Raw genomic sequence first — 20,463 nt, 5'->3', positions numbered from 1 at the left:
ATAAAGAAATGCTCAACATCCCTGCCCATAAAGGAAATGCAAATCAAAACCATGTTAAGATTCTACCTACTCCTGTTTAAATGGCTACCATCAGCAACAAAAACAAAACAAATCCTTGTGAAGATTTGGGGAAAAGGAACCCTCATACACTGCATGGGAGAAATACAAATTAGTACAACCCTTACGGAAAACACTATTGAGGCAATTCAAAAATCTAAAAATAGAACTGCCATATGAGCCAGCAATATCAGTGCTAGGGATACACCTGAAGGACTGTAAAGTCAAGAAACAGTAAAGACACATGCACACTGATGTTTATTGAAGCACTGTTTACACTGTTACAAGCTATAGAAGCTATAGAATTAACCAGATGCCCTACAAAAGGTGACTGGATTAAGAAAGTGTGACATATACACATACATGTGTGTGTGTGTGTGTGTGTGTGGTGGAGTTTTATTCATCTATAAAGAAGAATGCAACCATGTGGTTTGAAGGTAAATGGATGCAATTGGAGGACATCATGTTAATTGAAGTAAGCCAGGCCCAGAAAGACAAAGTTCACGTTTTCATTCATATACGGGAGATAGACACAATGCAAATATAAGCAATATTATGAGAAATAGTCTATGTTAAGGGAAAGCCATTAATGGGAGAGGGAGGGTGAAAGAAGGAACTGTTGGTGATGTACTTTCTGCATAAGAATCAAGATAGAATTTTTAAGCCTGTTAAAATCAGCATAAGAAGGGGACTAAGGTAGAAAGAAATATAGAGGGCATGAATGTATTCAAGATATAGTATATATAGACACATAGAAATGTTACAAGGAAACTCCATGAAGAGCTACGTTAAACCAACAAAAAGGACGTTTTTTTTCCCCAAAATGCAGAGCAGTACAGTAAAACAGACTTTTATCTGCTGGTGGGTCCCAGTGGGAAGGGGGAAGATATAACAAACTTGTGAAGGAGGCCGAATGTAGTGGAAATATTATGTATTCATGTGGGAAAATAGAAAATGAGACATGTTGAAACTATTCCAAGACTAGGGGGAGGGGGGTTAAAGGAGAATGACCAAGAGGTTAATCCCAACTAGGATGTATTGTGAGAACTTCTGTGACTATCACAGTGTACCCCCTGTACAACAACAATAATAAAAAAACCATAAAATACAGCAAACAAACTGTAAATGCCAGGGACGAAAAAGCATATCCCTCTTCCACTGTTGGTGGGAATGTACGTGAGTAAAACCTCTGTGGAAATCAGTTCGGAGGTTCATCAAAAAGCTAGAATTACTTTATGATCATGCTTTGTATCTGAAGGATATATCTGAAGCATACACGAAAGAGTGTAAGTCAACGTTAAAGGGAGAACCCTGCTCATCCATGTTCAATGTAACATTATATAAAATAGCCATGCTGTGGAATCTCCCTAGATGCCCATCAACCGAACGATGGACAGAAGAAAATGTGGTACACGTGTGCAACGGAATAATATTCAGCTATAAGTAAGAATAAAAATGTTGTCATTTGCAGAAAACTGGATGAAACTGAAGATCGTCATTTTGAGAGAAATAAGCGAGGTTCAAAAATAGGGTAATAGTAATGATAATATGACATGACTATAAAATGATAACTATGGGGGGAATTTTGGGGCAGGGGGGAAGTAAGAGAGGTTATTGATAAGTGAAGAAATTCCTAAGCATATTACATGTATGATGATAATATACAAATAACCCAACAGGTACTGTTGAAAAGGAGGGAGGTAAGGAAATATAATGAAAGGGATAAAGATGTTCAAAATACACTGTATGCATGTATGAAATTTTCATAATGCAACTCCCTTTTACTATTAATGATAAACTTTTCAAATAAAATAAAACCGCATTGCCAGTTTCAAAAAATAATGTAAATGAGCATCAATAGATATTTTCTTTTTTATGAGTATGTTAATTGTACAAGGAGTTTCATTGTGATATTTAAAACTTACTTTGATTAAAATTGCCTCATTTGGCACCTGCACATCCATGTTTATTGCGGCACTATTCACAATAGCCAAGTTATGGAAACAGCCAAGATGCCCCACCACTGACGAATGGATTAAGAAAATGTGGTATCTATACACAATGGAATTTTATGCAGCCATGAAGAAGAACGAAATGTTATCATTCGCTGGTAAATGGATGGAATTGGAGAACATCATTCTGAGTGAAGTTAGCCTGGCTCAAAAAACCAAAAATCGTATGTTCTCCCTCATATATGGACATTAGATCAAGGGCAAACACAACAAGGGGATTGGACTATGAGCACATGATAAAAGCGAGAGCACACAAGGGAGGGGTGAGGATAGGTAAGACACCTAAAAAACTAGCTAGCATTTGTTGCCCTTAACGCAGAGAAACTAAAGCAGATACCTTAAAGCAACTGAGGCCAATAGGAAAAGGGGAACAGGTACTAGAGAAAAGGTTAGATCAAAAAGAATTAACCTAGAAGGTAACACCCACGCACAGGAAATCAATGTGAGTCAATGCCCTGTATAGCTATCCTTATCTCAACCAGCAAAACCCCTTGTTCCTTCCTATTATTGCTTATACTCTCTCTACAACAAAATTAGAGATAAGGGCAAAATAGTTTCTGCTGGGTATTGAGGGGGGGGAGTGGGAGGGGCGGAGCGGGTGGTAAGGGAGGGGGTGGGGGCAGAGGGAAGAAATGAACCAAGCCTTGTATGCACATATGAATAATAAAAGAAAAATGAAAAAAAAATTGCCTCATTTGTATTACTGTTTCTTAATCCCTTCCTTCTTCCCCGTCTTTTTAATAGTTTTAATGAGATTCAATATATTATTTTCATAAATACATATAGTGTACTTCTATATTGTTCACATCCTATCTGCCTCATCTTTCTCCCTCCAGCTACCTCTTTGTCACCACCAAACAGTCCCCTTTTTATAATCATATCATAATTTAAGTCAAAATAATCAAAAGCTTGCAATATTTGTCTTCCTTAGCTTGGCTTACTAGTCAATTCAGGTGGGAGCTCAGAAGACCAATATGCTAATAGAAATTTGGCAAGTATAGACTGCTCATGAGGTTTCAGATAGGAATGAGTGCTCTGTTGCAAAGTGGATTAGATATCATTCATTTCACATATTTTCTTCTCATTTTTTGGAAGTGGGTGTGTTTGAACTACTCAAAAGGAGGGAAAGGTTCATGAAAAATCCTCATAGCAAGGTTCATAACTGAGGTCCCTACAACCAAAAGTAATTTACCACTTGAGCCATGCTCCTAATCTTTTTGCTTTAGTAATTCTTCAGAAGAGTCTTGTGTTTTTTTTTTATCTCTTATCTAAGTGGGGTAACAGGTGTCTACCACTATGCCTATCTTGTTCTTTGAGATAAGGTCTTGCAAACATTTTCAACCACTGTAGCTTAAACCATGATCCTCCTATCTGTACCTCCCAAATAACTGTGATTACTTGGATGAGTCACCATGCCCAGCCCCAGGAAAAACTTGTGTTCATGGCCAGTATTGGCTGCACACCTGACTGTGGGATAGCCTGGGGTATATTAGCAAGAATCTGTCTTAGAGATAAATTGCAAATATCAACACAATGATATCAACCATAACAAAAATGTCAGTAAAAAAAGTTTAAAGCTGCAAGGTGAGTTGTAAATGTCTATTTTTTATAGTAAGAAGAAGCATAAACTAAAACAATGGTTATTTATGGGTAACTCAAAGAATTTTCATTAGGCTCAATCCACCTTTCTAGTTTTGTGGGTAACTCTTATCATGTCCTTAGAAACAGGCAATTGTTGACTATGTAGAACATATGGGGAAATTTTTTCTACATTCACTTTAAGATAGAGACATTCTAGAAAATTCCAAAACCTCCAAATGTCATTTTGTGGATGCAGTTTTCCATTTTGATTCATAATTACTGTGTCCCCAGGAGTATTATTAAATTGGAAATCTTTCTGAAAGGAGTGTAGCTAAAAGAGATATAGTGTTTTTTGGCAAAGTGAGCCCAGTAATAACAGAACTTGCATTAATCAATGAGCCTTATTTGCTATTCTTCCTTACAGAATGTGAAATTCTACTTGACATTTTCCATAGACAGAAACATTATAGATATTCTATACAATCTTTTGGATCATTGGATAACCAGAGGTGCATTAAAGGAAAGGATCTTTTCCTTAAACAAGAATAGCAAAATTAAATGTATGTAACAGGAAGACACAAAAAAATTCAGTATGAATGTAGGTGGTGATGATTCTAACAGCATTAGAGAAGATCGTAAGATATGCTTATTATTCAAGGTATATCTCATGATGCAATATTTAACTGTCATTAATAATGAGTTCATATTTTGATTTTCTATTTTATGTAGCATATGAATTAAAATGTAAGATTTATTGCATCCAGAACATGTTTTACATCTGAACCAATGCAGAGATATCTTACCTGGACTTAATGAAATAATGTGGCACTAGTTGGCAAATCCACATTCTAAAAGCTTTGAAAGGCAGCCCAAGATGTAGAAGACCTCCACTGGAACAATGGTCTTCCCTTCAGTGACTTGGAAGGGAAGATATGGGGAAAATATTTGATTCAGAACTATAAAAAATACCACCATGCGAACATCAGAAACTTGGCTTCACTGCTCTCTGATAGGTGGTTTTGTTGTCAGGTCGTGTGAAGACTAAGGAGCAGAGGAACCAAAGTTATGGAGATAAAGAGTGTGAACCTGAGAACTTAATATTTTTCTTCACAAAGGAAATGTCTTGGTGCTTTAGCAAAAGCCTAAGAATAACAGCCAAGATAAATATGTTTGGGAAGACAGAAATAAATATGTCTCTGTTCAGAGAGATACAGATTTATTATGGGCCAAAGACACCCCAAAGTGGATTTCATAAACTGGGACAGCAAGTGTTTTTTTTTGAAATAGTGGTCTTTCCTGATGGTACAATATTAATGCACATTTCCCACACTGAACCATAACTGAAGGGAATTTCAAAAACCATCTGACCAGTTTATTGTTTTACTGTTAGACTCAGCTCTTCAAATTAGAACATTGGAAATGCTCAGTCTGTTTTCCTTCTCACTTCCTGGAAACAGCAAAAATGGTAAATCCATGTAGGTAATTATTTCCATTGAATATAATCCATCTTTATGATGGTTAAAACAAAGCTATTGTTTCATATTCTTATTCATCTGGCATATGCATGAAGGCATTTTTTTCTTTTCCCACTAAATTACAAAAGACCTGTCTATACAGTAATTTATGCCCCAAGAAGCTATGACCTGTGCTTATTCTTATAATGACCAATATTCATTTTATTTCTTGACTTCCATTAAGGTTTATCTTTTATTTGTTTTCATGACAGGATTGCTTGCCGAGCTTGTTGAAGAAGTAGTGGAAGCTGAAGAAGCAGAGCCTGGGATTTTCCACCAAACCCGGGGCAATTGAGGGCAGACAGCTAGGCATGGTAGCCCAGAGGCCCCTGGCACCACCGCCTGCCAAAGCCGCCAGGTGCCTGCATGTCTGTGCAGAGGTCCCACCACTGCCAGTGTCCAGGAGACCTGGCCTAGTCCCCCTGCATCCTCAGTCTGCGAGTGGAGCTGTTGTCCTGTGGCCATGGTGGTAGTGGCTCTGCCATGAAGAAAGTCACCTCTGCTTCTGTGGTCCTGTCTGTGGAGAAGGAAATGGACCCCCAGGTAAGGCAGACCTCTGGAGTTGCCTTGTTGAGGGGAGTAAATGCCTCTGGGAGGCCTTGGTGATCACCTGTCTGTTGTTCTTATGTATCAGCAGTGGGAGCCTCCCAGTGAACTGGCACTACAGACAAGGGCGTGCAAGAAGGGCTGCTTAGGAGAGATGAGGAAAGTGTCAGTGAGATTGAGATGGGTGCCGGGAAAGGGAGTGGGTCACACTTAAGTTGGGGCCAGGAAATGGGAAAGTCAGCTATGATTTGAGGGTTTCCAAAATTATTTCAGGCAAATCACAGCTTAGTAGGTCAATTTTCAGGCAGGCTTTCCAGTGTATACAGAGGGATCCCATGATCTAGGACTCTAAAGGTTGTTACGGAACAACTATTATTTATTGTTAATAGTATTTTACTTGTTCTTAGGTCATATGCGTTGAGGGGATATTTATTATGACAGTTCCAAAATAGGCTTATTTTGTACGTTGGTTAGATCAACCCTACCATCTTCTCCCTCCTCTCTTAAAGCTATTGCAGAACTTTTCTCTATTCCATTTCAAATAAGTATATGAAGTCCATCCACTATGTACCCTCACTTAAATCTCCTTCATTCACCCTCCCTCCTCCCGTCAATACCCCCTTACACACTATGCCTATTTTACAGTCCAGTCCTTTGTTATTCATATTTTGATTGATGTTGCAAGGATTTTCTCAATATGTTCCCACTGTCGGCCTACTTTACTTTGGTCGGTTCAAACCCTTCCATTGCTCTCCCTTACCCTTTTACCTCCGAACCACCATCTTTCAATAGCTTTCGATACGCATGCTTGTATCCTAAACCTACACATGTTATGTTTTATGATATTGTTGCTGGTCTGTCATTCTCTTTTACTTCCCCTTGTTCCCCAAGTTCCATAGAGTAGTTCCACTATTACAAATATTCCAAATATGAGTTTGTACACAGTCATGATTAATTTTGTGCCTATGTTCATCTGTTGCATATGTTCCATATGTGAGAGAAACCATGCGGGCTTTGTGTTTCTGAGCCTGTGTTACTTCACTGACCATGATGTCCTCCAATTGCAACCATTTACTTTCCAACTGCATGTCATTATTCCTTATGGCTGAGTAAAACTTCATTCTGTATATATGTCACATTTTCTTAATCCATTCATCAGTTGTAGGGCATATGGGTTGTCTCCATACTTTGGCTTTGGTGAATAGTGCTGCAGTGAACACGGGTATACAGGTGTCTCTATCATATTGTGACTTACATTCCTTTGAGTATTTGCCCAGAAGTAACACTGGAGCATAGGACAGTTCAGTCTTTAGCTCTTTGAGCAATCTCTATCCTGCTTCCAATAATGGTTATACCATTATTGGTGTATTCCCACCAACAATATATAAGGGTTCCTGTTTGGCTTCATCCTTGCCACCATTTGTTGTTTTTAAGGGCCTCAGTACCTCTCAGCACATTGGTAGTATTTCCTCTTCAAAGGTTCAGTAATGATTAAGGTGAATCTTTAGTCCTTTCTTACACTTCCCCAGCCCATGTAATTTGATTATGAAGCACACGCGGAAATACTGTTTTACATTTACTGTCTTATCACTTGAGCCAAATAGAACATTATAGAAGCTGTGTGAGCATTTGTGTGGCTGGGTGCTTGTAAAGTAGTGTTTAGTTTGCAAACTCACTGAGTCAGCAGGAAGGAGGAGGGAGCGCCCAGTCTCCTTTGTGTGCACTTTGCATGAGAGAATGGTTGGAAGCTGCTAGGTGCATTATTCTGCACTGCCTGGGTCTGGGAGGTATATGTCAGGGGCGACAGTGTGTCATCTCACTCGACACGTGGCGGAGAAGGTGGAGTCTCTGTGCAGAAGCAGCCACTAACACCAGGCATGTGGGAATGCCCAACAGGTGGCAGGAGCCTGTGGAGTCCTAGACTAGGATTTTCCAATCAGCCCTGGATGGAATGAGGGTGGCCAGATGGTCTTAGTAACCCAGCAGAACCTGGCAACGCAGGCTGCCATGCCTCTAACTGGCCATGCACCTCTGCAGCAGTTCCACCACTGCCAGCATCCATGTGCCCCTGCCTGGGCCCACTGTAGTGGTTGTCAGGGAGGTGCACTGGGCCTTAACCTGGCTTTTTGCTGACTCTTGATTTCATTTATACTTCCTCCTCCTATTGTTTCCTTTATTCAGATCATGAACCTTCTATCCTCAGGTCTAGCCATATAAGGTTTTTGTTCACTGGTCCATGGGAAGGATGCATCTCTCTCAGGCCATTTGCCCTGGGTTTTCTTCTACAGAGGGTTTTCTCCTTGACCTACACATCTTATTCTCTCATATCCCTCATATTTGTCCCTGGCATTCTTTAGCAGTGAGGCTTTTCTTTAGTATTCTATAGGGAATAGTGTTCTTGCTTCACCCCACTACAATCTCTCTTCCTTTATAGTACATAAAATCATCATATCTGTTAAGCACGTATGTGTGTATTTGCTTATCTGTCTTCCAGCTCTAGATTACAATTGCTAGTAAAGTAGGGCTATTGTTTTGCTTAATATTACATCAAAATGACAGAATGTAGCAGTCATTAAATATTCCTTAAATAAATATATCCATTTGCTATAATTATATTATTGCAAGCTTTCCAAAGTTCTCCTCTGATACCATATTTGTGTAGACTAATGTTACTACAACAATTTGGATATTTGGCCTATACCACACTCAATAAAAAAACTAATAAGAACATTAGGTATGCAAACTAGCCTTACTAGAATGTTTGAAGATTACAGAAACATAATCTATCAAACTTCAATAAGTTAATATCTATCACTATTATTTATTAGAGTACTTGTAAAGAATAAGCAAACCAACACACTCACAGCATAGTGGAATTTGCCTAGAGCATGCAGGATGATGTTGATAAGGCACAGATACTTGTGTCCCTCAGAAGTCATATGCTAAAACACCCAAAGCAATGATATCCATTCATGATAACAGATGTCAGGATGTCATGGCCTGGAAACGATAGAAATGGGACTAAGCCACATTTTATGAATGAGACAGGCAAGGTTCCTTTACTGGGACCTCAACTTATTTCGTGACTCAAGCCAAAACGAGCAGCACTGACCAAAATTGACAAGGTTCATGATCTGAATAAAGGAAACAAAACTGGTATTTTTAGGGATGGCCTAAAATTTGGTACTTGTCCATTAGTTATGGACATGATTTCAAAAGGTATCTTTGTGCATAAACATCCTTATACCTGGTGAGCTAGTGGGCAGTCAACATCATGGACTCATGGTGTGTTCTAGGCCTCATGACAAAGCCAAGATCTTAGGTGCCTTAACTGCTGAGATGTCACTGGGGAGGGAGAGTGGTAGAAAAAATACACAACCACCACCATGGGCAATAGGCAGAGGTAACCATGTTATCATTTTGGACATACCCATATGTTGATTACTTTAAAATGCTTTGCAGACTCTTTCTCAAAGGTCGTGTCAGCAGACACACAATATAAAAATAGAGATACCAAGAATTTTATCCCATTTTGTCACCCTCAGGGAGTTATATGCTATAGCACAATCAGAATTATTAGCCAAGGAGGCCTCAAGGAAACTGTTATCATAACCCACACATTAGATGTGTTATCTCTAGTAAAGTTAGTGGGGAACTGATCATGTATTTTTCAGCTGTATGATCTCTAAAATTAATGATTTTCAGGTCAACTAAGAGCAATGAAGCAAGAGGGCCTATTTAGGTTTTCTCTTGTCATTGTTTGCCATCTGTGTAAGATGTTACAGTATGGACTTCCAAGTAACTTAAGTGGTTAAAAATGATGCTTTTGTTTTGTTTTGAAATGTGGTATTATGGATTGAACCCTTGGCCTTGTGCATGCTAGGCAGTGCTCTCCCACTGAATTATAGTTCTAGCAGCCTGAACACATTACTTTTAAATGCATGTGTTATTTGTGTCTTTTGTCCGTAACAAAATGTCATCTTTCATTAATGAAATTATATTGTTACTAAGTATCATAAGATGTTTTAATGACTAAATTTTTGCATTTTTTTTAATAGGATGCTGACAACTATATCATCAGGACCTTGAAGGAACAGGGCTGAGTTCTTATTGCCAGTACCTTCACTCACAGCTACCCTTTCTGCTGGGGGTGAGAGGAGACAAAGACTTGTAGCTGGAGCTTGAAATTTGTGGGTGTTCTTATTCGTGGTGTCCATCGTATGTGTACCCCGTAGAGTTAGTGTTCAGAAATTACCCTGTTACTTCAGTTTTTGGAGTTTTATAAACACATAAAGTTGTCCCTTTCCTCAGGAGTTGTGCAAGAAAAAGATATACACAAATCTATTTTGTGCTGTGGCCACATTTTTTAGGTGAGAATCATCCCTGAAATTTGTCAATGGAATTAATTTATTGCAAAATTAGTATATTAAGTGTAAATACCCAGATGAAAATATAATATTCAGCATCCTGAAATTCAGTCCTGCCATTTCTTCCTCTGTGCCGATGTTCACATTATACCTGAGACAACTGTCATCAACAGAGCTGTGGGTTTTTTTATAATCTTATCTTTATTGGCTTTTACCACTTTCTTGATATCATGAAGAGATATGGACAATTTTGTAAACTTAGATGTTTGTAGGCTGAGTAGTAATGGTGGTAAAATGTTAACAAGAGGATAAAATCCAGTCTTGCATGGACACCTGCATGTGTTCTTCTGACCAGCTGCATCTGCCTTTCTGCCTCCCCAGGTCAGATACTCCCCTCATTTACAAAGCTGTCCCTAGCTGGTTTGTGTATGTGTAGCACATGGTGGACCAGCTTCTGAACAGTGATTTGTGTTACTGGTGAGCATGAGCTGTGTTTCTTCACATTGTCCTTTGCAGGTTGTTAGTAAATATAGTTTATATACCATCCGAAGTAATATCCATCTGTTATCATTTATTGTAATAGCCTTCTCTTCTGTATGTTAAGGAATACAGTGTAGCATTTTAATCTTGTATAACAGAAGTAATATGTTTTTTTTTTGTGGTACTGGGGTTTGAGCTTGGGGCCTCATGGTTGCTAGGCAAGCACTTCTACTACCTGACTCACTCCACCAGCCCTGTATCATGTTGGGTAGTTTCAAGATAGGGTCTCACAAACTGTTTGCCTGAGGTGACTTCAAACCACACTCCTCCTGATCTCTGTCTCCCGAGGAGCTAGGATTACAGGCATACACCACTGTCACCCAGCTAGTAATGTCTTTCTTATGATACAGCATGTAAGGAAGTATTTGTCTTATTTAATACCTAATGGAAATAAGCAACGGCCACTATATGATTTACAGGATGGAATGACTTGCTTAGTATACAACTTAATTTTTTAATTGGAATAATACAGATTAGATACCACATATTACTCATAAAAACTAATTACAGAAGGTTAAATAATTAAGTGAAAGTATGGAATGACTTTGGGGAAAAAAATCTGGTTATGCTCCAAATCTAGTAACCTTAAATAATCACTTTTAGGATAAACATTATTTTGGTCTATATCTGCCATAGCCCTTTGGGTGCTTCAATTCCTGGAGTCTCCTGCCCTTGACTTTATAGAGAAGGAAAAGTACAGACTTAGGATAATCCTTTCAACTTGTGTGCAAAATGAAACAAGGCTCGAATGTATGTGTTTCAGAAGAATGCTTTTCACTGAGAGGTTAGACTTTGCTCTGTGCTTCTCTAGGACACAACTAGACTAAAACACTGCATTTGATTTTGAGAGAATCAGGAGACCATCAGGGCAGTAAAGGAAATGCAGAAGTATGACCTCATCAGACACCAAATCTGCTGGCACCTTGCTCTTGCCTCCCAAACTCTCAGAGATATATTGCACTTTTTGTATACAATTTAGTCTATGATATTTTTGTTTTAGTAGCATGAAACATCTTTCAAAACAAACTTCAATCCCAGCTTATTCTCCTTTTGCTTTTTTTTGTACTGATATAAATCTGTAATCCTAGCTACTTGGAAGGATGTGACCTGGAGGATCATTGTTTGAGGCCAGCCTGCATAAATAGTTTGAGAAATCCTGTCTGTGAATAATCAAAGAAAAAAAGGACTGGATGTATTTCTCAAGTTGTGGAATGCCTGGTTTGCAAGCAAGAAACCTTGAGCTCCAACTCCAATCCCACCAAAAAAAAAAGTCTAACTTTTATTTGTGTAAATTAATTTTAGGCTATCTTTTGACTGTTTTGTCCACTGTAAACTACATTGATTTAGGATCATGTAAGTATTCATTTCTTCTCTGGACACAACACACATACACGCAGGAATATGTAAATGAGTGAGCGAGTGAATGATCTGTTCTCATTCTCCCTAATTGCACTCTTTACTTTTATTATGATTTCTACTTTGCTTATAGGTCAATCTTCCAAAAACAGAAGATCACTTTTATTACCAAAATAGTAGCAGAAGTCTCCAGTTGCTTAATTTGTATGATTGTTTTGTTGTTTTAAGACAGGGGCTCATCATGTATCCAGGCTGGGGTTAAACCCATGATCCATCTCCCTAGCCTCTGGAGTGCTGGTATTATAGGTATGTACCACCACACCTGGTGATTTCGGTTTTAATGTGGCATTTAGGATGCTATAGTAGATTTTTTTAGCTTATTCCTACTTTATACTTTGATGAACTATTTCCTCACTTCATATGTTTGCAAAAGTAATTCTGTGTAATACATGGATATCTGTATCACTCCTCATCTCTGTCTGCTCTGTCTTCCAAGTACAACTTGCTCCATGATGCTATCTGTACTTTAATTGCACATACAAGTCATCATTTTAACTTGTAAATCCTCAAATCGCTGACTGCACAGAACTTTGCAACATACTCATTTATAAACTTATTTAACCTTTATCCTAATTTATAAGCAGTTTTCAGAAAGGATGGGCTACACTAACCTCTTTAGATGAGCACATACTTTGACTAGAATAATCATCATTCTGTATCTGAAGCTCAGGCTACAGTGCTTACTCTAAAAAATATAATTTTTAATACTGATAACCACAGTTTACTTTAAAATCTGTCAGCCAACAGTGTGTGTGGTATGCAGTGTGTGTTACACAGCCTAAACTGTAAGCCAGGTCCAGCACGAATTCTCATTAAGAAAGCATGCCCTGCAGGAGGTCAGCTGCTGGTCTAATCAGGAACGCCAGTCTCCACAACTTGCTAATTAGTATTCTGAACATCAAGTTATAGTCCTAGGCTTGTTTGATAATGGTTGACTGTTTATTAACATTCTCAATTAGAATCTCATTTTCACAATCTGTTTTGTAAAATTCAAAATATTAAAGTCATACAAATTTGCACAAAATTTTAGAGTCTTGCCTCAGTCTGTATATACTACTTATATGAATACAACAGAGTGCAAGATTTAAACATTTAGTGTTTTAGGGGAAGTAAAGAAGTCTAGATCTTATCTCCAGTCAGGAACTTACATTTTACTTTGGTGCTTGAAATAATGGCAACCTATTTCTGCCTCTCTAATGTTTTTGTGTTTGATGTCAGAGAACTATAATAAATCTCAAATCTGCAACTAATGGATAATACCATGAACATTGTATGTATTTGGGAATATTTTTGTTCTCCTTGCTGAAGATACATTAGCTTTAGGAAAAAAAATTGAAAAATATTTTTATTCATATTGATATTTACAAAATATTTTCCAACTTTGCCATTAAAAGATACCAATTCACAAAGTTTATCTGGATGTGTTATTAAACTGACTCTGCCTAAAATTTATAAACTTTATAAGGAAACATAAACATTTTCTTTAGAGAAGTATTATAGAACATTAATTCAGAAAGATTCTCTTTCAGAGATGAAAAATACATATTTAAATGACAATAAAACTATTCAAATATAACTATGAAGAAATTTGGCGCAGTGGTGGCAAGTCCCAGTGGAGCAGAGACCAGCTGGCTCCTGGCTCTCCCTTAGTAGGCTGTAAAGAGCAGGAGCTGGCTATGGGCTGAGGTACTGCAAGCTGTGCACGCCCTGGGCAGCTGCACTTTCCCTGGCTTTAGTCAGATAGCATCTCTTTCTATAAAAGGAAAGTGAACCTTCAATGGGACTCGAACATATAAGGGTCCAGAATATGTACCAGTTGATTCAGAATGGGAACAAGTGATGAGATGGTGTCAGTGGAACAGACCTCTTTCTGCTCCTCCTAAACCCCCTGTGCTTTGAGTGTGACCAGAAGCACTGGACAAAAGGAAACCACTTGTATAATTACCAGGATGAACTGGATGATAACTTTGTCTGCCATATTTGCCTTCAGCTTCTGCTGCAGCCACTGGATGCATCCTGTGGACACACATTCTGCTATAAGTGCCTCAGAAACTTGAGAAAAACTTCTGTCCATTGGATCGGAAAAGACTTCATTTCAAGTTGTGTAATAAGACTAGCATTATAGTTCATAAACTTCTAAACAAATTATTAGTTTTGTAACCATTTTCTTCAGTGTGCCAAGATGTAATGCAACACTGTGATCTGGAGGCACATCTTAAAAACAGATGTCTTGGAGCTTCTCATCAGAGAGTTGCCCTGAAAAGGAAAACTAGTAAAACTCAGGTATTGAGAATGAAAGTGGATCCACTATCATTGATCCTCCAGGTACTTCATCCTGAGAAACGGACTGCTGGGGGACAAGTACGGGCACAGTGCCCACCAAGCAGAACTTGACATCACTTTCTCTTCCCGTGTGGACTGAGGAGCCTGGCCTGGACAACCCTGCCTTTGAGGAGAGCTCTGGAGCCTACACTGCACAAACAGCCACTTACTTTACCAGAAGGAGAAATCGCCACAGTGGAAATCCACAGCTCTATTCCATACGTTCAGTTGGGGATTATTGTGGGTGGCAATGAAATACCAATGATTGCCATTGTCATCCAGGAAGTCTACCAGGAAGGGATCATTGCCAGAGATGGGCTACTCCTTGCTGGGTCCAGATTCTTCAGGTCAACAACTATGATATCAGCAAGGTGTCCCATAACTATGCCAGAGCAGTCCTTTCCCAGCTCTGCACCACGCTGCATCTGACTGTGCTGCGGGAAAGTTGCTTTGGCAACCAAGCATACAACCATTCTGATGGGAACTCCCCTGGAGGTGATTTTCTACATGGTTCTTCATAAATGGGACTCCATCGAACAGGTTGTCAATAAAGTAGTCTGAATGATAGGTGAGTCAGGCGTTTTAAGTCTCGGCTGGTTGGCAGGGGGGCAGGCAGCCCACAACGGCAGGCTTAGCAGCAATGACAAGACTGCTGGCCAACAATAGGCATGATCTGAAGCATGGGACTCCAGAGCTCACTGCCTAGATCACTTAGGCTAGTGGAGAGAGGGTGAACTTAACAAGAGCTAGACCAGGGAAACCCCAGCCTGGCAACACCACCTGGGAAGCAGGAACTCCCAATAGCAGCCAGCACCATATGCAGCTGCCCTCCCACAACAGACCACTCACATAAGGCTCTTATTCAGTGTATTACATGCCAAGAAAAACACACTACTGTAAAGGAGGAACTGCATGAGTCCCTTGGAATGACAGTTGCTGGGGGCAGAGGGATCTTTGTGACCAGTGTGCCACCGCTGGCTGCCTCACACAAGATGGCAGGATCAAGAGAGGTGATGTGCTGCTGAATATCAATGGCATTGATTTGGCCAATCTAAGTCACAGTGAGGCCATGGCTATGCTGAAGGCCAGCATTGCTTCCTCAGCAGTTGTCCTCCAAGCACTGGAGATCCAGATTGTTGAGGAAGCAACTCAGACCTTGGAAGAGCAGACAAGTGATTTCAGTGCGAATGAGTATGATGCCAGCTGGTCTCTCTCGTGGCATGTGGCTTGGGCTTCCAAATGCCCTTCATAGCTGCCATGATACAGTTTTATGGAGAAGCTACTTGGGAAGCTGGGGCTTTAGTATTGTCGATGGATACGAAGAGAACCACACCAATCAGCCTTTTTTTATTAAGCCTATTTTGTTGGGAACTCCTGCTTGCTACGATGTAAGGTTAAAGCATGGAGACATGATCATGGCTGTAAATGGCCTGTTAATAGTAGGCATGAACCACTCTGGTGAGTTTACACTTTCAGAAATCAGATTCTCAGTGGTCAAAATGTTAATCTACAGTAACGAATAAGCCTGCCCAAACTGTGACCCAGCCAGCTGGATTATAATTTGTGGTGGTTCCTTGTTTTTAGTTACTGAATCATAGAGTGAGTTGTACATCCCTCAAGACCAGTGTCTGCGCAGACACTAACAACAGTGTTTGCTGCCAGACAACACCACGAATGAATACATTGTAAGTTTGGGTGGTACCTGTTGCTCATTTTTCATTGGCATCAACATTTCAAGACTTTGTACTGTTTATAAAGTGATTTTCTGATTTATTGTACTTCTACTTTAATCTCTCACACTCATAGATGATAAAGTCATAAATCTGATACTACTAAAGAGTTTTTTTTTTAATAATGTACTGTTATTAATATAGTGGAGAAGAAAAGATAATGTTATCCAGGGACAAAGGAGATCAAAAGGTAATTAATTACAGCTTAGAGCTGGAGATGGTAATGCTGCATTTACTGAACAGTCCAAAAGCATTAAAGATTCATTTTCAAAGGGATGTTTTGCTATGTAGGAAAATTTTGAAGGCATTTCACTAAAAACCATTCTAGAGTTTGTACTATATTTATCAACAATCTTGTCTGAAAATATTTTTGTGATTTATGCAATTAAACTAGATGATAAAAAAGAAAAATTTATTTCTTACTATCCAAAATGAAATATGACATATTTTCATAAAAGTGAACATTATAGAGAAATGTTTTCTAATACCTAAATTACAATCTGGCTTCATTTTAGCAATGTCACAAAAGTTTATTCCTCTATGGTAAAGAAACATTGTCTTTCATTATTGTTTTTTGTTTTGTTCTGTTTTGGTGGGCCTGTGGTTGAACTCAAGGCTTCATGCTTACTAGGTCAGGGCTCTACCACTTGAGCCATGCTCCAGCCCACATCAGGCTTTGCATTTTTGCTGATGTCCATTCCACTGCTCACAAACTTCTCTATCCATGGTCCTCATTGCTGAATTAGTCTTCTTTTATCTAACTCCTATAGTCACAGATTCTCTTCAATCCCTGGTCTTATTCCACCTCCCTTTATCAATCTTGGTCTGAAGTGGTTTTCTGTACATAGTATCTGGATTTTCTGTATTTTCGATATCTTAATATGTGTCTTATCTTTGTCATTTAAATTGCAGTTCCTTCACTTTCTTTGTTATTTGCAGAATGCACAGCAATAGGAGTTAAGTCTAAAAACACCTGGTGGTAAATCTTTGTTGATTTTAATTAAAAAGTAGCTGCCAATAAATGGTATGTCAAGATACTGTCTACAGATTCTGTGCTTCATACAAGATCATTTGCCCTTTGTATTTCTTTACCTACATTTGCATGAAATTATTCCACCACTCATTTTAACTTTTCAATTTCATAAAACTATCAAAAGCAATTTCAGAAGTTATAGTACCTTTTATTTAAACTCATTTCTCAACAAGAGATCATTTACAGAGCAAGATGTTAATGCACTAATGGTTGACAGCTTTATGAAGTTTCTAAAAGTTATTTGTGTAAACAAGTAAAAATTTCACAACGAGTCAATCACATCTCACAAAATTGGATACTTCTATATGAACATGAGGAGTAAATGATGACATAGATTTCATTTCCCATTTTTCAACATACCCCTAAATGATTAGTTAATTCAAAGATATTCAATATCTACTATGTGCAAACACTGTCCTTGATGCCTGGGGTGTGGCATCTACTGGAACTTCTGCCCTAGATTTATATTCTCAGTCAAGGTAAGACAAAAGACAACAGTATGTGGAATGTAGTAATAAGGATGATAAATCACCTAGACTAAAGCTCTGAATGATAGTGACACAGAGGTTGTAGGTTACTTTAGCGAAGATGGTCACAGAAGGCTTGTCTGAGAAAGCAATGTTTTAGTATGTACATAAGTGAAATGAGAGACATACAAAGACTTGAGAGAAGTCTTCCCGGTAGGGGAAGAGCCAGGGTAAGTTTTTGGGGAAGGACTGAGTTTTTAGAGTGCCAAGAAGTCAGCTATGCCTGGAATTGACACTATGCATGGCATTTTAACTTAGAGAGAGTTGAGGGTTCTTTTTTAAATGGGGTAGGAAGTAAATGGGTAGTTTTGAGCAGGAAAATGACCAACACTTCGTGTTGAGGCCTGCATTCTCTACTTCTCTACTCTCCTTGGAAATTCTCAATGTTCCCTTCAGTGCAACAATGCTCAGAGGGAATCAGTGCTGTGAGCAGGCTGGACTCAGCTCACAGCTCATTGCTGATTCATACACTTTGACCAGTAGTCTAAGTGAATAGTTGGAAGAAATGACTTACGACAATTGGTTTCCATTTTGCTCAAGCATATCAATTGATTTAGGAATCTCTCTAATTGAGACATTGGGATAATAAATAGAGGTCTCTTGTTTGAAAAGGATATAGAGAAAAGTCTTTGTATTAGTTTTTAAAGCTTCCTACTTTTTAAAGTTCACCTGTTGAGGCAAATACCCATCATGACAGGGAACAAGGTGAAAGGGAAGAAGCAAATGTGTCTCCTCTCTCCCCCAATAGACAGGATCCTTTTTGTGCTAAAGTATTTTTTGCAGCTTTTGGAAAAATTGTTAAAAATGTAATTGTGTCTTTTATGAGCTATAATCCAAGAGTATATTTACACCATGGAATGATTAAATTAGGTTAATTAATAAATTTATCAACTCAGATGCTTATCATTTGTTGTGGCAAAAGCATTTGGGGGTGGGGACAGAAGGGAGAAATGATGTGAACAATGTATGCACATGTGAATAAATGAATCAAAAAAAAAAGGCTAACAAAGACATAGAAGATAATCAACACAATTAAAAATTTGATCTATTTGATATTTATTGAACACTGCATTCAATAAGAGTACACTGTCTTAAGAAAAAGAGTACAGTGTCTTCCCATACATACATGAGCAATTAGTAAGTGCTACTGTATGCTAAGTCATAAAAGTCTTCACCAAATTTCAAAGAAATGAAATAATTTAAAGTATATTGTCTCACCGTAGTAGAATTAAACCAGAAACCTATTACACAAAGATAATTAAAGACCCAAAAACTATGAAAACATACATTTAAAAATAACCATGGGTGAAGAAGCCATATGGAAATTAGGAACATGTTAAACTAAATGAATTTAAACATAACATGTCAAAGCCTGTGGGAGAAGCTAAAGAAGTGATTAGAGAAACATTTATAGATTTTAACTGCATGTGTTGAAAAGAAGAAAAGGTTGAAAATTAATTATAATTCCATCTAAAAAATAAGGAAGGAGGAAAATAAAATAAAATATACTCTTCATGATTTTGAAATGAACTATGCAACAGAGTAATAATGTCACCATTTTGTGAATCGGCAGAAAAATGGCAGCTCCGCCCCTTAACAGAAATTCCCATGCTCTAAGACAGCCCCACCCCTACCAGAGACTACCACACATGTGCTAATTTTCTTAACATCCCCCTTCTATAAAAGCCACACCTGGCCCAGAGTCTGTGATCCTCTGGCCAGCCTGGCGAATCAAGGGATCAAGCCTGCCATTAAATTTTGCCCTTGGACGTGAGACTTTTCTCATGACCTTTCTTTGTGAGGGGAGTTTTTCCTAACATTTTGGTGCATGAGTCAGATCAGGATGTGATCCTGGCACTGACCTTGCTCTCCCGGCCTGCCCCGCCCCATCCCTCTCTCTCTCTCTCAACTCCCATTCCCTTCCTCCAGGATCTGAGCTGCTTTGCTGGAACCCCCAATCCTAGAAATTGCTGCTCCCTCACTCACAGGGAATTTCCTCTGCCCCAGCATGCCACCAATTGCCATCCATCACTGGCCGATCTTCCCTCAAGGTTCCCTCTTGATGAGTCCTTCTAACATGCAGAGCCATGATGTCTTTCTGGTTTCCTTGAAATCCTAGCGCTAGGTCTCGGCTTGCTCCCTTCCCTGGGAACTGGGTTCCCTAGGACTGTGGGGCCCTGTGATGAAGACGTTCCTCCCAGGTGTTCCACATCTACTCTTTCCTGAGGAACTGATATTTCGGGGAGGCCTCACCATGGAGATTGGGCCATCCCAAATTCCTTCAGACTCCCCATTGGGATGTCTCCTGGCCAACCTTGGGCCCCTCTGCCTGACACCTGATCTTAAGCCACGAAAGCTCATTTTTCTCTCTAATCAGGCACAGCCCCAATACCCATTAGACAATGCCTCCAAATGGCCACTTAATGGCACTTTCAATCCCAATATTTTAAGGGATTTATACAATTTCTGTGAGTGTGCTGGTAAATGAAAGGAAATACCCTATGCCCTATCCTTTTCCTATCTCCACACCAAACCCTCCCTCTGTACTTCCTGTTCCCCTGCACAGGTTCTATTAGCCTCTAAACCAGCTTCTAAATGAACCAAATCCTCTCCTGAACCTCCTCCTTCCCCATGTAAGCAGACTTCTTGCACTGCTTGCCCTGCCTGTCTCTTCCTATCTTCCTGAGGGACTTTCCCATCATGGTGTCAAGCCACTCCTTGCCAACTCTGGCCTCAAGATGATTCCAGCTCTGGGAGAGCTCATGCTCCCTCCCTGTGGGCTGAGACCAAGCCCAGGGTTTATTCAGGTATACCTCAT

At 39.1% G+C, this 20,463-nt stretch overlaps 1 protein-coding gene and 1 pseudogene across 1 annotated transcript in view; both read left to right on the top strand.

The window, feature by feature from the left end:
* LOC141416804 (ankyrin repeat domain-containing protein 26-like) overlaps nt 1–20,463 on the top strand; it is a 941,494-nt gene that overhangs the window by 694,401 nt on the left and 226,630 nt on the right. The window lies entirely within an intron of this gene.
* LOC141416492 (ligand of Numb protein X 2 pseudogene) lies at nt 13,860–15,878 on the top strand (annotated as a pseudogene).

Source organism: Castor canadensis, chromosome 14 (assembly GCF_047511655.1).
Source record: "Castor canadensis chromosome 14, mCasCan1.hap1v2, whole genome shotgun sequence".
Taxonomy (NCBI): Eukaryota; Metazoa; Chordata; class Mammalia; order Rodentia; family Castoridae; genus Castor; species Castor canadensis.
Note: the sequence above shows the minus strand (reverse complement) of the source record. Positions and strands in the feature narration are given on the sequence as shown.